Source organism: Bos indicus x Bos taurus, chromosome 22, assembly GCF_003369695.1.
Source record: "Bos indicus x Bos taurus breed Angus x Brahman F1 hybrid chromosome 22, Bos_hybrid_MaternalHap_v2.0, whole genome shotgun sequence".
NCBI classification, from domain to species: Eukaryota; Metazoa; Chordata; class Mammalia; order Artiodactyla; family Bovidae; genus Bos; species Bos indicus x Bos taurus.
In genome coordinates, this window is record NC_040097.1 from 6,095,459 (window position 1) to 6,110,700 (window position 15,242).

The 15,242-nt window shown below is 52.8% G+C and overlaps 1 protein-coding gene across 13 annotated transcripts in view; it reads left to right on the plus strand.

The window, feature by feature from the left end:
* The window catches only part of ATP2B2 (ATPase plasma membrane Ca2+ transporting 2), a 380,950-nt gene that overhangs the window by 75,898 nt on the left and 289,810 nt on the right, over positions 1-15,242 (plus strand). For all 13 annotated transcript variants that reach the window (XM_027522833.1, XM_027522827.1, XM_027522826.1 and 10 more), the window contains exon 2: positions 5,920-5,964. The gene's annotated coding sequence lies outside the window, so the exon portion shown is untranslated. The remainder of the gene's footprint in view (positions 1-5,919; positions 5,965-15,242) is intronic.

Sequence of the window (15,242 nt, forward strand, 5' to 3'; positions counted from 1 at the left end):
GTGGCAGAGACCCAGACACGGGACCTGCCATGGGAGCTGGAGGAGGGCACCCTCCCGTCTTGGCCAGAAATGCAGCCAAGACATTTTGGAGCAATTACCCAGAGGGTGAAATTTCACACCTCAGACTCTTATTGAATCCCCTTATTGACAGAGCAGGAGGGTACCTGAGAGCTCTTTGAGGCCAGCATTCCCAAAGTGGGTTCTGAGAAATGCTAGTTTTGTGGGTGTTAATAGACATTCAAAATAATCAATATGCCCTTGTGACATACTTGGGGGTAGCCTGCTGTGGGCCCCTAAAATGTCTAGATTTGTGGGTGATATGATCACTCTGCTTTTTCTTCTCCTCCCTTGGAAAAGTGTCCTATTTATACTTCATCTATTCCCATCCTCCTTCCAGCTCAAATAGGATCAACTCCATGGGTACAGTTTGAGCGGGTACATAACCCAACATTATATCAGGAAAGGGCTTCCCTGGTGGCTCAGCGGTAAAGAATCCACCTGCCAATGTAGGAGACCTCGGTTCAATCCCAGGATCTGGAAGATCCCCTGGAGAAGGAAATGGCAACCCACTCCAGTACTCTTTCCTGGGAAATCCCATGGACAGGAGCCTGGCGGGTTACAGTTCGTGAGGTCGCAGAAGAGTCAGATACAACACAGAGACTAAACAACAGCAAATAGACACTGCTCCCTCAAAAAAGTCTGAAAGTCAGGTTAGTTTGGTAAATGCTGTGTCAAGCAAAGCCAAGTCAGTCAGTTTCTGGGTTACAGTACTTATCATAGCCTCACTTGTTCATCGCTTTGTGAAATATACAAGGGTGGGAGGGGCTGAGGTGTGAACCGCAGTCCTCTGTTCTAGGGAGCGTCGCAAAAGGCCAGTGCTTCCCTAGAGTTTATTCAGGGGGATCATACTCTAGTCCAACCCCTTGGTCACAGATAAGGAAACTGAGGCCCAGTTTCACAGACAGCCCAGAGAGTGGCTGTTGTTCACTCGCTAAGTTGTATCCAACTCTGCAACCCCATGGACTATAGAACACCAGACTCCTCTATCCTCCACTATCTTCTGGAGCTTGCTCAAACTCATGTCCACTGAGTCAGTGATGCCATTCAATCATCTCATCCTCTATCACCCCCTTCTCCTCCTGCCTTATCTTTCCCAGCATCAGGGTCTTTTCTGATGAGTCAGTTCTTTGCATCAGGTGACCAAAGTATTGGAGCTTCAGCATCAGTCCTTCCAAAGAATATTCAGGATTTCCTTTAGGATGGACTGGTTGGATCTCCTTGCAGTCCAAGGGACTCCCAAGAGTCTTCTCTAACACCACAGTTAGAAAGCGTCCGTCCCTCGGCGCTTTCCTTCTTTGCAGTTCAGCTCTCACATTGGTACATGACCACTGGAAAGACCTGGCTCTTGGGCAACGTCTCACAGGGAGTAGGGGGCCAAGCTGGGACCAGAATCCAGGGCTTCTCCCCTGTCTGTGAGCTGTTTAGGGCATGTGGTTTGGGCTTTGGCTGCTGGTGCCCTGTGAAAAGTGTGAAATCCACGTGGGCTGAAGCAATCCTGGGGAGATTCCTGGAGGAGGCAGGATGTGTATTAGAAAGTCTGAGGCCTCCGCATGCCAACGCTTTGTGACTTTATTGACCATACAGTGGTATCACTGAGAACCAGGTATACACTAGAACCTCATCGATGCCCAATCTGCTGAAAAGGGACTTCAGGATGGGGATGGCCTCTCGCCTGAGGAGATACTAATCTCCCTGAGCTCACAAAAACATGGACGCACTTGGAAGTGTGTTTTCCAGGTCCCTTCTTCCAGGAAGCTCTCCCCCACCCCGGTTGCTGCCTCTAAATCAAAATGATGCCCCCACCCTGAGTTCTCATTCCGGATGTTTTGTAGTGTTGTTCTACCCTTCATCTTTCTTGTGAGTTTTGTGCTTAGCCAGTGTGAGATCCCCACTAGTTCGTAAGCAGTTTGAGAGCAGAGCTACTGGTTCATTCTTCTTCGTTATTGTTAATGCTCATGAAGAACTCACCATGTGCCAGGCACACGTGTGCCAGCCCTCCGTATTTCCCCCTGGATCGTCTCATTTTATCTCCATCACGGCTCTCTCCAGGGGCTATTTCTGTTCCCATATTATGGAAGAGAGAACTGAGTCATGGGAGGTAGAAGTGACTTGCTCGAGAACATGGACAAGTAAGCGATGAAGTAGAGATTTGAACCCAGGCCTTCACTTCTCTTTATGGCCTGGCTTGTAAAATTGGATGAAATTGGGTTGTGAGTAATCCCACAGGCAGGCTTCCCAGGTGGTAAAGAATCCGCCTGCAGTGCAGGAGACACGGGTTTGATCCCTGTTCTGGGAAGATCCCCTGGAGGAGGAAATGGCAACCCACTGTAATATTCTTGCCTGGGAAATCCCATGGACAGAGGAGCCTGGTGGGCTGTAGCCCATGGGGGTTGCAAAGGAGTCAGACACGACTGAGCAACTAAACAACACTCCCACATTCACCCTGCTCTCCGGGGCCAGTGACCTGAGGTTGGGGGTTGGGACCACCCCCACCCACCCAAGCACCATGCTCCAAGCTCAGCCCTGTCTCTGCGGGTTCACTGTAAGAGGATCTGGGATGTGAGGTGCGGTCACCTGAACCGTAAGAGTGCAGGAGTCATAGACTGACAGTTGTTGGCCTTCAGGCTTGCACACCCTCTGCCGCTGTGCCCGGACCTGCCCCAGGCCTGTGCACCTAGTCTCACTCATCCTCATGTCTCTGCAGAACTTCCTAGGCTGGGAGTCTGGCGGTTTTCCCACCAGTCACCCCTCATCCTACCCTTTCACCTTTATTTATGGACAAGAAAACGTGGATGCAGGGTTCATAGCTGTGTCCGTGTGGACAGAATGTTAACATTGGTGATACCCAAGTGCCACTCTCCCTGCAGGCCTGCCTGGGCCAGGGGCTGGGGTCTCCTTTCTTCCGTAATTAAAGGTTCACCAGCGAGGACAGATTGCTCATCAGTCTTTCATCCTTGTAGTCCCTGTTGGAGAAGACAGGGCACTGCTCGTGAGGCAGTCCTGGCTGCCCGCTCATGAGTCCAGCCTGGGCCCTGGCCACCGTGTGCATGAGGCCTCGAGTGGGGAGCAGGTGGGTCCAGCCCAGCCTGGGGAGGCCCCTAGAACATCACCGAAGGGCACTCGTCATGACCGGTCACTGATTCTGCTTTCTGCCTCATGTGGGCTGAATGTCAGGGAGAGGCCCACAGAGGCTCAGAAAATGAGTATGTGGAACTAAATAGTCAGGAACCAGGTAAACCAGGTAAAGCCCCACCAGGGGCTTCCCAGGTGGCTCAATGGTAAAGAATCCACCTGCAGTGCAGGAGATGTGGGTTCAATCCCTGGGTCGAAAAGATCCCCTGGAGAGGAATTGGTAACCAACTCCAATATTCTAGCCTGGGAAATCCAATGGACAGAGGAGCCTGGTGGGCTACAATCGATGGGAGTTGCAAAGAGTTGGACATGACTTAGCAGCTAAACAAAAACAAGTCCTGTCTAGTTAAAACTATGGGGTATATGTATGCTAGAACGTTGCTAAGCAAGCAGAAGAAAGAAATGGTAATTGTGTGACATGATGCACACAGTAGGTATTAGCTATTGCTACAGCGATCATCGCTTTGCAATGTATGTGTATCTAATGCCATGTGCATCTTAAACTTACATAATGTTATACAACAATTATATCTCAGTAAAGCTGGAAATGTATATACCCTCCACATTCTAACCAAAGTTAGAAAAAGTTAAACTCCCAACACCAACAGAACACTTCCTGGGATGATGTGTGTGAAGCCCTCCATAAGGGGCCAGCTTGGAAAAACATCCTAGTTGGCAACTCTCTTTTTTAATATTATTGTCATCAGTGTTGTTGCCCCGGCGACAGACCTCACCTGCCGTGCTGGTCTAAGGCACGGCAGATAACTCCTCTGGAGCTCATCTCCCTCTTCTGTAGCACCACTGCAGGACCCGCCTCACAGATTTGGGATGAGGAGAGGATGAACCAGGACCCCTTAATGTTGCTGTTCATTAGTGAAATCGTTATTGAGGAAACTGAGCCTGACACCCGTCTCCTGACTCGGCAGGGCCCTCATGTGTCCCAGACTGGGAGGCAGGGACAGCCTGGCAGGACAACACGACACGGGCTCTGCCACCTTCTGGCCGTGTGACCAGGGCAAGCCTCCCGCCTCTCCTGGCCTCGGTTTCTACCTCTGAATAGAGCAGGTGATCTCCCAGGTCCCTTCTGGCTGCTCTGGCTTCCATGAAACCCTGCAGGTGGCTGCCCCTTGCGAGGCTCGAGTTTTTCCCAGAAGAGGTTTGGGGGTTGGAGCTCTGTGTCAGCCTCGTGCCGGTAGATCCCCTGCAGCTCTGTGCCCCGATCTCTGGGAACCCTGGGCTGGGCTGTCTTTCCGGGAAGAGCACAGCCTGGCTCTGTAGGGAGGGGAATTTGACAGTGTCCAGTGAAAGAGAACAGGTTGGGGTGGCTATGGGAACTCAGGGCCCTGAACTTGTTGGTGGACGGAGGTCCAGGTGCTAGGGGATAGGGAGGCAGCTAGAGGAGGGGCAGAAAATTCAGGCAAGGCCAGGTGAGCAAAATAGAGAGGCTCTGGCACAAACTGGGGACAGCTAATGGCTGTTGGGATGGAACCGAGCTTCTGACACCTTGAAGGACCTGGTCAGCCTTGGCTTAGGTATGAATCCACTTTGTGAACAGGGCAGGGGAGCAGGAGGCAGGGCCGCTGGGCTGGACAGCTGCCATTCACCCCTGGAGACCCGCTGGCCGCCCTTCTCCCCGCCCTGTGCTGGGAGTGGACCCAGAGGGCTGCATCCGTTCAGCACCTACCACCCCAGCTTCCTGTTGGCTCTGCCAGTGGGGAGCCCTGGCAAGCCCTAGATTGAGGAGCAGGGAGCTGTTGAAGTGTTTAGTCTTCCAGCTGTCCCCTGGGGGTCCCCTTGGGCTGGCTGTGTGCCTTGCCCACAGGTGAGAGCTCCCACCAGGGGTTTTCCTTGCAGCCCATTCTGTGCCTGGGTCTGGAAACTATTTCTTCCCCCCACCTGCTTCCAGATGCGGGGTGGCAGTGATGAGCCTTTTGCTCCCCCCAGGGAACTGCACCACTACTTCTCGCAGCTTTGTCCAGAGGCCCTTTATGAAGCTCTCAAGACCCTGCCTCCTGCAGCTCCCCAGAGCCACAGAACAGAGGCGCTAGAGAGGGATTCTGGGGAGGGGGCGGCAGGACCCTGGACCCCGACTTCACCTGAAATCTGATCCAGTCTTCTCACCCTTGATTACTCCAACGGATCTCCCCCCCTGCCCCCACCGCCTGCCCTGGTATTCTCAGTCTGTGTGTCTGGAGCAGAGAAGGGAAAGATCGGGTAGGAAGCCCGGCAGGGCCAAGAGGACAGCCCTGCTTGGGCCCAGCCCATCTCTGTCCTATCCACACGTGGCCCAGAGTGCAGCTCTCCCGGGAGCAGTCGGAAAGATAGTGCAGTCCCTCAGCTCCTGGGCTTCCCCGGTGGCTCAGCAGTAAAGAATCTGCCTGCAAGAATCAATCTGCTAGAGATGCAGAGGAGGCAGGTTCGATCCCTGGGTCGGGAAGATCCCCTTGAGAAGGAAATGGCAACCCGATCCACTATTTGTGCCTGGGAAATCCCATGGACAGAGGCACTTCCTGGGCTACTGGACTTGGGGTGGCAAAGAGTCGGGCACGACTGAGCACTCACCGTTGACATCTACCATCCTCGGTTTCTAAATACCGGGATCAGTTCAAATATGAAATTTTAAGCAAATACTAAATTTCAAACAGTCAGATTCAGATCCCTGGCCACCGGTCGGGAGCCCAGGAAACACAGGCCCCGCTGACAGGCTTTTCTGGTCTTTGTTTGTAGGCTTCCTGCACGTGGAGTGTGGACTGAGGACGGCCCAGGAGACAGGTGAGTGTGAGACTGAGACCCCTGGTTCACCTGGGGCACTCTGCATCCCATTTACACTTCAGCGCCGACAGTGGCCCTGCTTAGGAAACCCCTGGGTTGCAAACCACCTGTCTGTACAGTCAGCCACCCCCGGCCTCCCTGGCCCCTCCCGACACCAACACTTCACTCCTCGACCCCTGTGGACCTGCAGGTAGCGGGGGAGGAAAAGGAAGCAAGAAGCAGACAGGAAGCTGCGGTTTGGACACATTTCCTGCGGCTGACTTTTCCCTTATGTCCTGCAGGGCCTGCGTGTTGCTGCTTTACTTCGCCGTGAAATTCTAAAACAGAGGGGCACTTGGGCTAGCCCATGTCCTTTTGAGATAAAGACCCATGTTCCTGGGCGGGTTACACAGCTCTCATTTCAGTCATTCACACTTCAGTATCTTTTAACACCATCAGATTATTTTCCAGTTATTATGTGACTGAGGTCAGCCACACTGAGGAGGTATTATTGACTTGGGGACTTGAGAAGGTAGAGCCCTGTGGGGAGGGCCTTGGCTCAGCCTCCATGGGGCCTGGAATAGAACAAGGGTCTGGAAGCCCACAGAGGACCTTCTTGGAGCTTCATGACTGTCCATTCATTTACAAACGTTAAGAGACACAGCCCCTTTGCCTGGGGGACTGCCTGGGAGTTCTGTCAACGGCTATGGGCTGCCACTTCACTCGCAACCTCGGAGCAATCAGAGAAATCGTCCTTTCACGGGGTGGGTGTGTGCAGGGCTCGGTGGAATCAGCAGTCACGCCAGGGCATTTGGGGCTTCCCAGATGGCTCAGTGGTAAACAATCCGCCTGCCAATGCAGGAGATGCAGGTTTGATCCCTGGATCAGGAAGATCCCCCCGGAGTAGGAAATGGCAACCCACTCCAGTATTCTTGCCTTAGAGCATCCCATGGACAGAGAAGCCTGGCGGGCTACAGTCCAAGAGGTCGCACAGAGTCGGGCACAACTGAACGACTGAGCACCTACGCATACCAGGGCATTTGATAGCAGACAGCCGTGTCCACCAACACCCTTCCCCGCCGACCTGCCACAGTGCCCACATGGCCACCATCTGCGTCACCCCCGGGAAAGGATGAGGGAGCTTTGAAAGCTTCTGTCCAAGTGTCATCTGTAGGTTAGTTACAAGAGAATGGGCGATTTGGATTTTCTGTGTTTTCGGAGTTTCACATACTAAGTGTGAATTACTGCATTGGTTTTACTCTGCTATCTGGAGTGGTCTAGTAAGCCTTGGGCATGTATGTCCATTGTAGAAGCTCTCTGATCAGATTAGCCTCAGCAGATGACAGGGTTTGGGGAGCTGAGAAATGGGCAGGTAAGTTTAGATGGAGAAGTAAAAGGCGGTAGTGGGGAAGGATTAAAGATCTGCCAAAGGTGGACATGCTCTGCTTTTTTTTTTTTTTTAATTTATTGGAAGGAAGATGGCAGACTTTTAAAAAAACTTTTTATTTTGTATTGGTATGTAGCCAATTAACAATGTTGCAATAGTTTCAAGTGGACAGCAAAGGGACTCAGCCATACGTCTGCATGTATCCATTCTCCCCCATAACTCCCTTCCCATCCAGGCTTCCACAAAACACTGAGCAGAATTCCCTGTGCTATACAGCAGGTCCTTGTTGGTTATCCATTTTAAATATAGCCGTGTGTACACGTCCATCCCAAACTCCCCAACTATCCCTTCCTCCATCCTCCCTGCTGGTGGCCATAAGTTGGTTCTCGAAGTCTGTGAGTCTGCTTCTGTTCTGTAAATAAGTTCATTTGTATCATTTCTTTTTTCCACTCTGCATATAAGGGATGTCCTAGGATCTTTCTTCTTCTCTATTTGACTTATTTCAGTCAGTATAACAATTTCTAGGTTCATCCATCTTGCTGCAGGTGGCATCATTTCATTCTTTTTGATGGCTGAGTAATAGCCCATTGTATATTATGTACCACATCTTCTTTATCCATTCCTCTGTCAGTGGACACTTAGGTTGCTTCCATGTCTTGAGTATTTATTTCAAATAGGAATGATCTGGCTGCTGCTGTGGAGTGAATAAGTGGCTGGGAGCTGGGGGCACGGTGGAACAGTTGGGAGGCTGATGCAGTCATCCTGGTAGCCTGGACTTGATGGTGGCCATGGGGAAGTAAACAGAAGAGAATGACAGTCACGATGTGGGTAGAAAGGAGGAGAGTCACAAGTGAGCACACTTTTGCGATTTAGGCAAAGGCAGACAGGAGGGCACTTGCAGAGATATTTGGAGGTGCCTTTGCCAAACTCTCACCCCACACTGAGCTCCGATAGTCCAACTGCTGCCCACTCAGGGGGGCCCTGACTCACAGTAGCCCCGGCAGGTCGGCCAACAGGGACCTCAGCATCCGGGGACGGGGGAGACCGCCTGCCTGGGGTCCCATGTCAGGGCTCAGGCTGGGCTCCAGGGCTGTGCCCAGGATTTCAGAGTTGCTGAGGGGATGATTGAATGAGAAAATTTGGCCCCACAAAACGTGACAACTTGGTTTAGCATTTTCCTCTAATTTAGCAAAGTCTCTTCCTTCAGCATCTTTCCTGACAGAGAAAAAATTGGCCATTATTCCTAGAGATCCACTTGGTACTGACTTTATTTCTTTCTTAAAAATATATATTTATTTATTTTTCACTGTGCGGGATCTTCGTTGCTGTGAGCTTTTCTCTAGTTGCGGCGAGCGGGGACTACTCTCTAGTTGCAGCGTGAAGCCTTCTCATTGGGGTGGCTCCTCTTGTTATGGAGCATGGGCTCTAGGGAATGTATATAGATCATACTTCAGTATACAGATCATACTTCAATAGTTGAGGCTCCTGGGCTCTGGAACACAGGCTCAGTCATTGTGGTGCATGGGCTTAGTTGCTCCGTGGCATGTAGGATCCTCCTGGAAAGGGGATGCAGCCCATGTTCCCCGCATTGGCAGGTGGATTCTTCACCATTGAGCCACCAGGGAAGTCCCTGACCTTGTTTCTCACCTAAATGTCCTGGTCCTCCTGTCCTGGTGGATGTTAGCACAGGAGTGGACTGAGTAGCAGCTGACAGGCCTGCTTCTATCTGCCTCTCAGGGACCCTCAGAGCGACCCTGGGACACAGGCCAGGAGGGGTTATCAGCAGCCTCCTCATTATACAGATAACAAAACTGAGGCTCAGCGGGAGGACATCCCTCACCCAAAGTGACCAAAACCCGAGTCGGGAAAGTCCACATTCTGTGAATGTTTCCCAGTTGTGTCTTTTGCCTTTAACCTCTCAGTAACTTCTGGAGTAAATGACCCGGCACGTTTTGCTTTCAGAGCATCTGTTGGTTACTCACTAAGAAAACATTTCTTTTCCTTTCACTCAAACTGTTTGAACTGTTCGGCCCTCTTGTGCTTCTTTCCACATCCCTGTGAATACATCTTTAGAACAACCAGTGGCAAAGCAAAAGACTCAATGAGACACCACGTCATTGGTACAATACCCTTCCCAGCGTCTGGCCAGCTTTCTTGGTGGCACCTGTTTCTTCATTCATTTGACAGTCATTTGTTGAGTCGAGTGCTGGGAGGACAGCAGCAGACAGAGCAGATGTGGCCCCTGCCCTCAAGGGCTGCGGTTCCAATAAGGGAGCAGGACAGTGAACAACAAAACAAGATGCCACCTCTCAGGCTGTTCAGGCTACAAGCAAGACTCAAGCCAGGGAGAGGAGGTGAGGGAGGCACTTTTATAGAGGGTAATCAGGGAAGGCTTCTTGGAGCAGGTGGCCCTTCCGATTGAATGTAAGGAATGAGAACATTCCAAGTCAAAGGGAAAAGCATAAGTCCTGAGGCAGGCCAAAGCTTATCTGGGGACATGGAGAAGCCAGTGTGGCCAAAGGGACAGAGCAGGGGAACACAAGGTGGCTGTGACTTCTGGGAGGGAGGTGAGGGCCATATGGCAAAGACTCTGGGGGCAGGCACGCGAGATTTCAGACCGGCTTGTGTGGCGATCTTGCAGCCCCCAGTTGCTGTGTGGAGAGTAGGCAGCCAGAGGCGAGGGGAAAGTGGGGAGACAGGGAGAAGGCTTCAGTGGTGGCCATAATTTCAGGTGAGAGGCTCTGGTGGCTGGACCCAGTCAGGGCAGTGGTGGTGGGGAGAAGTGGCTGTGTACTGAACAGATGTGAAGGTTGAGCTCATGGGACTCACTCTGTCTTTGGATGTGGGGGAAGAGGGAAGGAGAGGAATCATGGGTGACTCTGGGTAGGGGGAGCACTGTCATTCTGACGCTGCTGGAGTGCTGATATCCAAACCTGGCACTAACTGCCCAGAGTTAGCACGGACCCCACGAGACGGAGAACACTGTTCCCAATGACAGCATCCCCACCTCAGACGCCAGCCACCAGTAGGGTCTCCAGGCTACCATACTTTTACTGGGCTGGCTACAAATCTGGGGGCTCCTGCAACCCCTCTGGCTTGGTGACTCACTAGAATGACTCACAGAACTTGGGAAAATGCTATACTTACAATTACAGTCTTATTATAAAGGCTACAGGTCAAGACCAGCCGAATGAAGAGATACATAGAGCGGTCATGATTGAACTGCACCTCTATCCCTCTCCTCCCTGGAGGTGAGGCTGGCTCAAGCCCCACCCCTCCACTTCCCTGATTGGTCCTTCCGGTGACCAGCCCCCATCCTGACTCAGCTCATTAGCATAAGCTCAGGTGTGACCCCAGGGGCTCATGAACAACAGAGACACCTCTGTCTCTTGGGAAATCCCAAGAATTGAGAGGCTCCTTCCCAGGAACCAGGGACAAAGGCAGTTTAATTTTTTATTAAACAGCAGGCTGGATGCTGGTGCCATTTACTGAAACCAGCAGAAAGAGGGAGGCCAGGGGTGGGGGCTGGAAATAGTAGGTTTGGTGAGGGAAATGAAGGGTAGTGCTTTGAGCACATCGACTCTAAGATGCTCATTGGACATCCAAGTGGAGGTGGGGAGGAGGCAGTTGGATCTATGAGTCTGGAGCTCGGGGAAGAGATCAGTATATAGATCATACTTCAAGCAGTAGGACTGGATAGATTAATTCAGGAAGTAAGAGTCATTAGGGAGGAAAAAAGAGCCAAGGGTTGTGCTTGGGGAGCACAGTGTTTGGGGAGCGAGGAGCCAGCCCAGGAGACAGAGGAGCAGTGGGCTTAGAGGCTTCTACCTGGCCCCCCAGCCCACCCCACACACTCTCCCACGGTGGAGGCATGTCTCTGCTCACAGCCTTCTCATCCCTCATCTATGGCATGGGGACAGTGGGCTCTGCCCACCCCTGTCAGGGTGCACAGTCACCACTTAACATGTAGGGGAAAGGCACTTTGCAGAAATGCCCGGCAGAAACCAGGAGCGATGATCCTCATTCAGGAGTGGATGGGAACCCTGTCCTAACAGCCAGATGGTGCAGTCGGGAGACTGCCATCTGAGGTGGGATTTGGCAACGGCTTGATCTGAAGCACCTCAGATCTGCAGAGGCACACCTGGCAGCCCCAGGTCCTGGCTCCCCACCCGTGAAATGGGAGCATCCTGGTTGAGTGGTCTCATGCCACCTGTTGAGAGAGATAGCCCAAGGAGCCCAGCTGGGCAGGATACACCCTGATAACTTCTGTGGTCGTCAGGGGCTCTTCCGTCCGTACCTTCAGCCGTGTATGTGGCTCTGCTGGGCTTGACAGACACGTGGCGCATCCCAGCCAGCAGGCCCCTCCCCGAACCTCCCATTTCACAGAGGAGTGGGCTAAAGCCAGGAGAGATTGGGCCAAGCTTCCCTCTGGCAGCTGTTACTATCTCCTACCTAAATATTCCTATGTAAGGGAAGGGAGGGAGGGAAAGCAGAGATGGGGAGAGGGGTGAGGCCCAGGGTGCTGTGCGGATTCGGGAGGATGGAGGCTCACCTTGGCTTTCAAGAAGAAGGGAACTAGGAATCCTGACTCCATCAGACACTTGGAGAGCTAGCGAGTCTTAGAACATTCTCAGTCTGGACCCTGTCAAGCCGGTCGCTTTACCTGGAAGTCTGTGACTCCACTCTTTGATTCTCCTTGTGCAGCGAGCACGCTGGTGGTTTGGTCTCAGGTTGTATGGAAAGAAGCATCTAGAAGGAGACAAGCACCGAGTGATGTGGGGCGGAGGGCATGACGTCCCACCACCCCCATGACTTGGAAAGGACGAAAAACTGTGGGCCAGGGGCCTGGGTTTGAAAATGTCTGGGATCTAGAAGCAGATGATGAATGAGTCTGAGGGGTCGCTGGCCCATCCTGCTTTTTGCCCTCCCTCCACGGGGAGCCACAGAGCCAGTTCTTGAAAAGCCAGTGCCCTTTCAACTCTCCCGGGGGCTCTGTGCTGCCTCCCAGAAACCCTGACTCTCAAACTTGCTTGGCTGGTTCTTGGGCTGCAGGTCATATTTCTGGAGCTTTTTCTGGAGCTTCCTTCCTTGATTCTCAGTGTCTCCACACGCCTCTGGGGAGATCTGAGGTGGGGCAGTTAGGAGGGAGCGGGCACGTCTCTAAAGCAGTGCCGAGCTGGGAGCTTTGTGTGAGCTGTCTCACTGCAGGCTTGTGCCACTTCACAGGCAGGCAAACTGAGGCACATAAAGGCTGAAGGGCTTGCCTGGATGATCCAGTGAACAAGCAGGTGAGCAGGATGGGAAGCTGGGCCCATGGGACCCGGAGCCTGGGTCCAGAGTCTGCCTGCTGCTCCCCACGTGCACACCCTCAACTGAGTCTCCGAGGCTGGTCCCTCAGTTGGCTTGGCTGTTCCTTTCTCACTCCTCTCTACTATCTTTGTAGCATCCCAGGGGCCCACTCTCCTCAAAGGCAGTTCATGTTTGACCCTGTTTTGGGACTCCCTTGGCTCTAATCCTGGAAGATCCCCAAAGTCCTGGAAAAGCCCCCAAATTGGGCCACTCTGAAAATAACCAGAGAGAATGAGAGGGCTTCTGGAGTCTAGACGTCAGAACTGATTGGTCAGGGATCGGCCAGAAGGAAGGCTCATGCCCTTGGTTGCCAGAAATGTGATCATCAGGTCTTCAAGGCCAGAGTCTGGAATAGTGGGCAAAAAAAAAATGATAATGATAGATGATAGATAGATGGATGCATCAATAGATAGGTGGGAGAGACACAAGAAGAATGAACTGGGCACGGGAGAGGCAGAGGAACCGTGTGTGGTCCAGGAGGGTAGACCAGTCACAGGTTTTTCTAGACCTGTGATGCGTCCACTGGGAGTGGGCGATGACATCAGGAGCAGCTCTGGACACAAAGGGAGGGAGCTCAGTTGGTTGAGGGGTGACCAGCACTAGGCGGTCATTCAGTGTCTGACCAAACAGCCCACTCACCTGGGACGAGAGCGGAGGCACTGCAGTGACCCCGTGTGTTCACTTCATCAGCTCTGAGTCATCAAAAGATGCTTTACATTACAAGTGGGTTCTGCTGCAACTTATGTTTACAGTGTGGATTAGTTAATTCCCATTAAAGCCAACCCAGAAACTGGTAGGCAGGGAGCTGGCCCTTAGTAGGTTAACCTTCATTTATCTGGAGTCCCCCTGCCACTCCTCCCCTTGCACGGATGATCGGGGGCCTTCCTGCACCCCAGCCAGTGGCATTTCTGTATTGGCAAATGGTGTTCCAGGCCCCCACCAATGGCCTTTTCTTAGATGGTTGCCTTTAATTTTCTCTTTCTTTTTATGCACACTTGCAAAGCCCCCAGCTTCAGCCAGGCGCGCTGAGGAGGGTTGGAGTAGCCGGACTGATCGATGCTGGAGGGCTCCTTGTGGATGCCAGAGCCACAGTCCTGGGTGGGGGTGGCTGCAATCTCTGTAGCAGTGGCCGCCTGCCTCTGCTGCTGGTGGCCAGAGCTCCGGACAGGTCTGCACCCTGCAGACCCTTCCGGCCTGGAGCCTGGGGCACTGGAGAGAGGCCCACACCTCTGGCAGGGCTGGCCCAGGACATTCTCAGAGGGGTAAGTGAGGGGCTGTGAGTGCCATGGACCCTTGGAGGCTGGGAAGGAAGCACGGGTTCTGGGACTTGTAGAAAAGCAAAGCTGATAAAGCCATTGCTGCAGAGACTGAAGGAGGAGACCGCTCGAGAGCCCGCTCCTGGTGACTCCGTGAGGTGGCAGCAGTACCTGACCCTGCTCAGACTTGAAGTGGCCTGGAATTCTGGGGCAGGAAGGCTGCCCTTGACTCACAGCCAAAGCAGGGCGGTCATAGGACTTCCCCAGAGGACCTTAGCTCCTTTCCTCATTCTTTGCCAGATGTTGACTGAAGGCCGTGTACATGCCAGGCTCCCTGCGGGGCACCAGGGTGTTCAAGGAGGACAGGAATGAGGCCTTTACCCAGCAATGCCCCTAGATGTGCCAGGAGGATGGTTGCTTAAGTAACTGTCCTGTCATGTGGATAATAGGAAAGGGTCTGTCCAGGGGAGGAAGAAGCCAACTGGACTTCAGGGTGCTAGAGAAGATTTTACAGGGAAGGCGTCATTCAGATTGGGTCCTGAAGGATGAATAGGAGTTCTTCGAGGAACAAGAGACAGCCAAGATGTTATGAGTGCGTGCAAAGAGATCTGAACACACAAAAATGTAATAGTAGGTGGTAAAAAGCTCGGCAGGCCTGAGCAGGCACTGCAGAAAGTAAGCAGAAAAGATTGACAGGGCCATATCATGAAAGGCCTCAAATGCCAGGTGAAGGAGTTCGGACTTGATCCTGCAGGCAGGTGAGAGATGAAGTTTTTAAAGCAGTGATGTGATGTGGTCAGTTTTGCATCTTAGAAGACTCAGTCTGGCTACCGTATAGACAGGGTGAGGAGGGACACAGGAAGATCCCTGAGGAGACAGCTGTGTCCTGCAACTCTTAGGGGCTAGTGCTCTAGACCAAGGTCATTGGGAAGTGAGGGACAGGGGACAGCTTTGCTGTTTGTTGTCTGAGTTTGAGCTGCAAGACAGGTTGGAAAGTCAACGATAAAAGAAAAGGAAGAGGCTGGGGTGATTTCGTACTGGACCGTGGGGATGGGCTGGGTGTTGGGCCCTCTCGATGAGAGAGGGAATGGAGGACGAGGAGCAGGTGGTGGGGGGTGGGGGGAGCACAGGAAGGACAAGTGATGAGCTCGAATGTGGCCTCTGAACCGAGCTGCTGGGGGGACATGGCTTTAAGATGGCGGCACCCAAGGCCCCCTCACCCCCTTATCCCCGCGGGCTCCATGGTGACACCTCCGGAGATGCTGAGTCAAAGCCAGATTTACGACCCCACGCCCTGAGATTCCTGG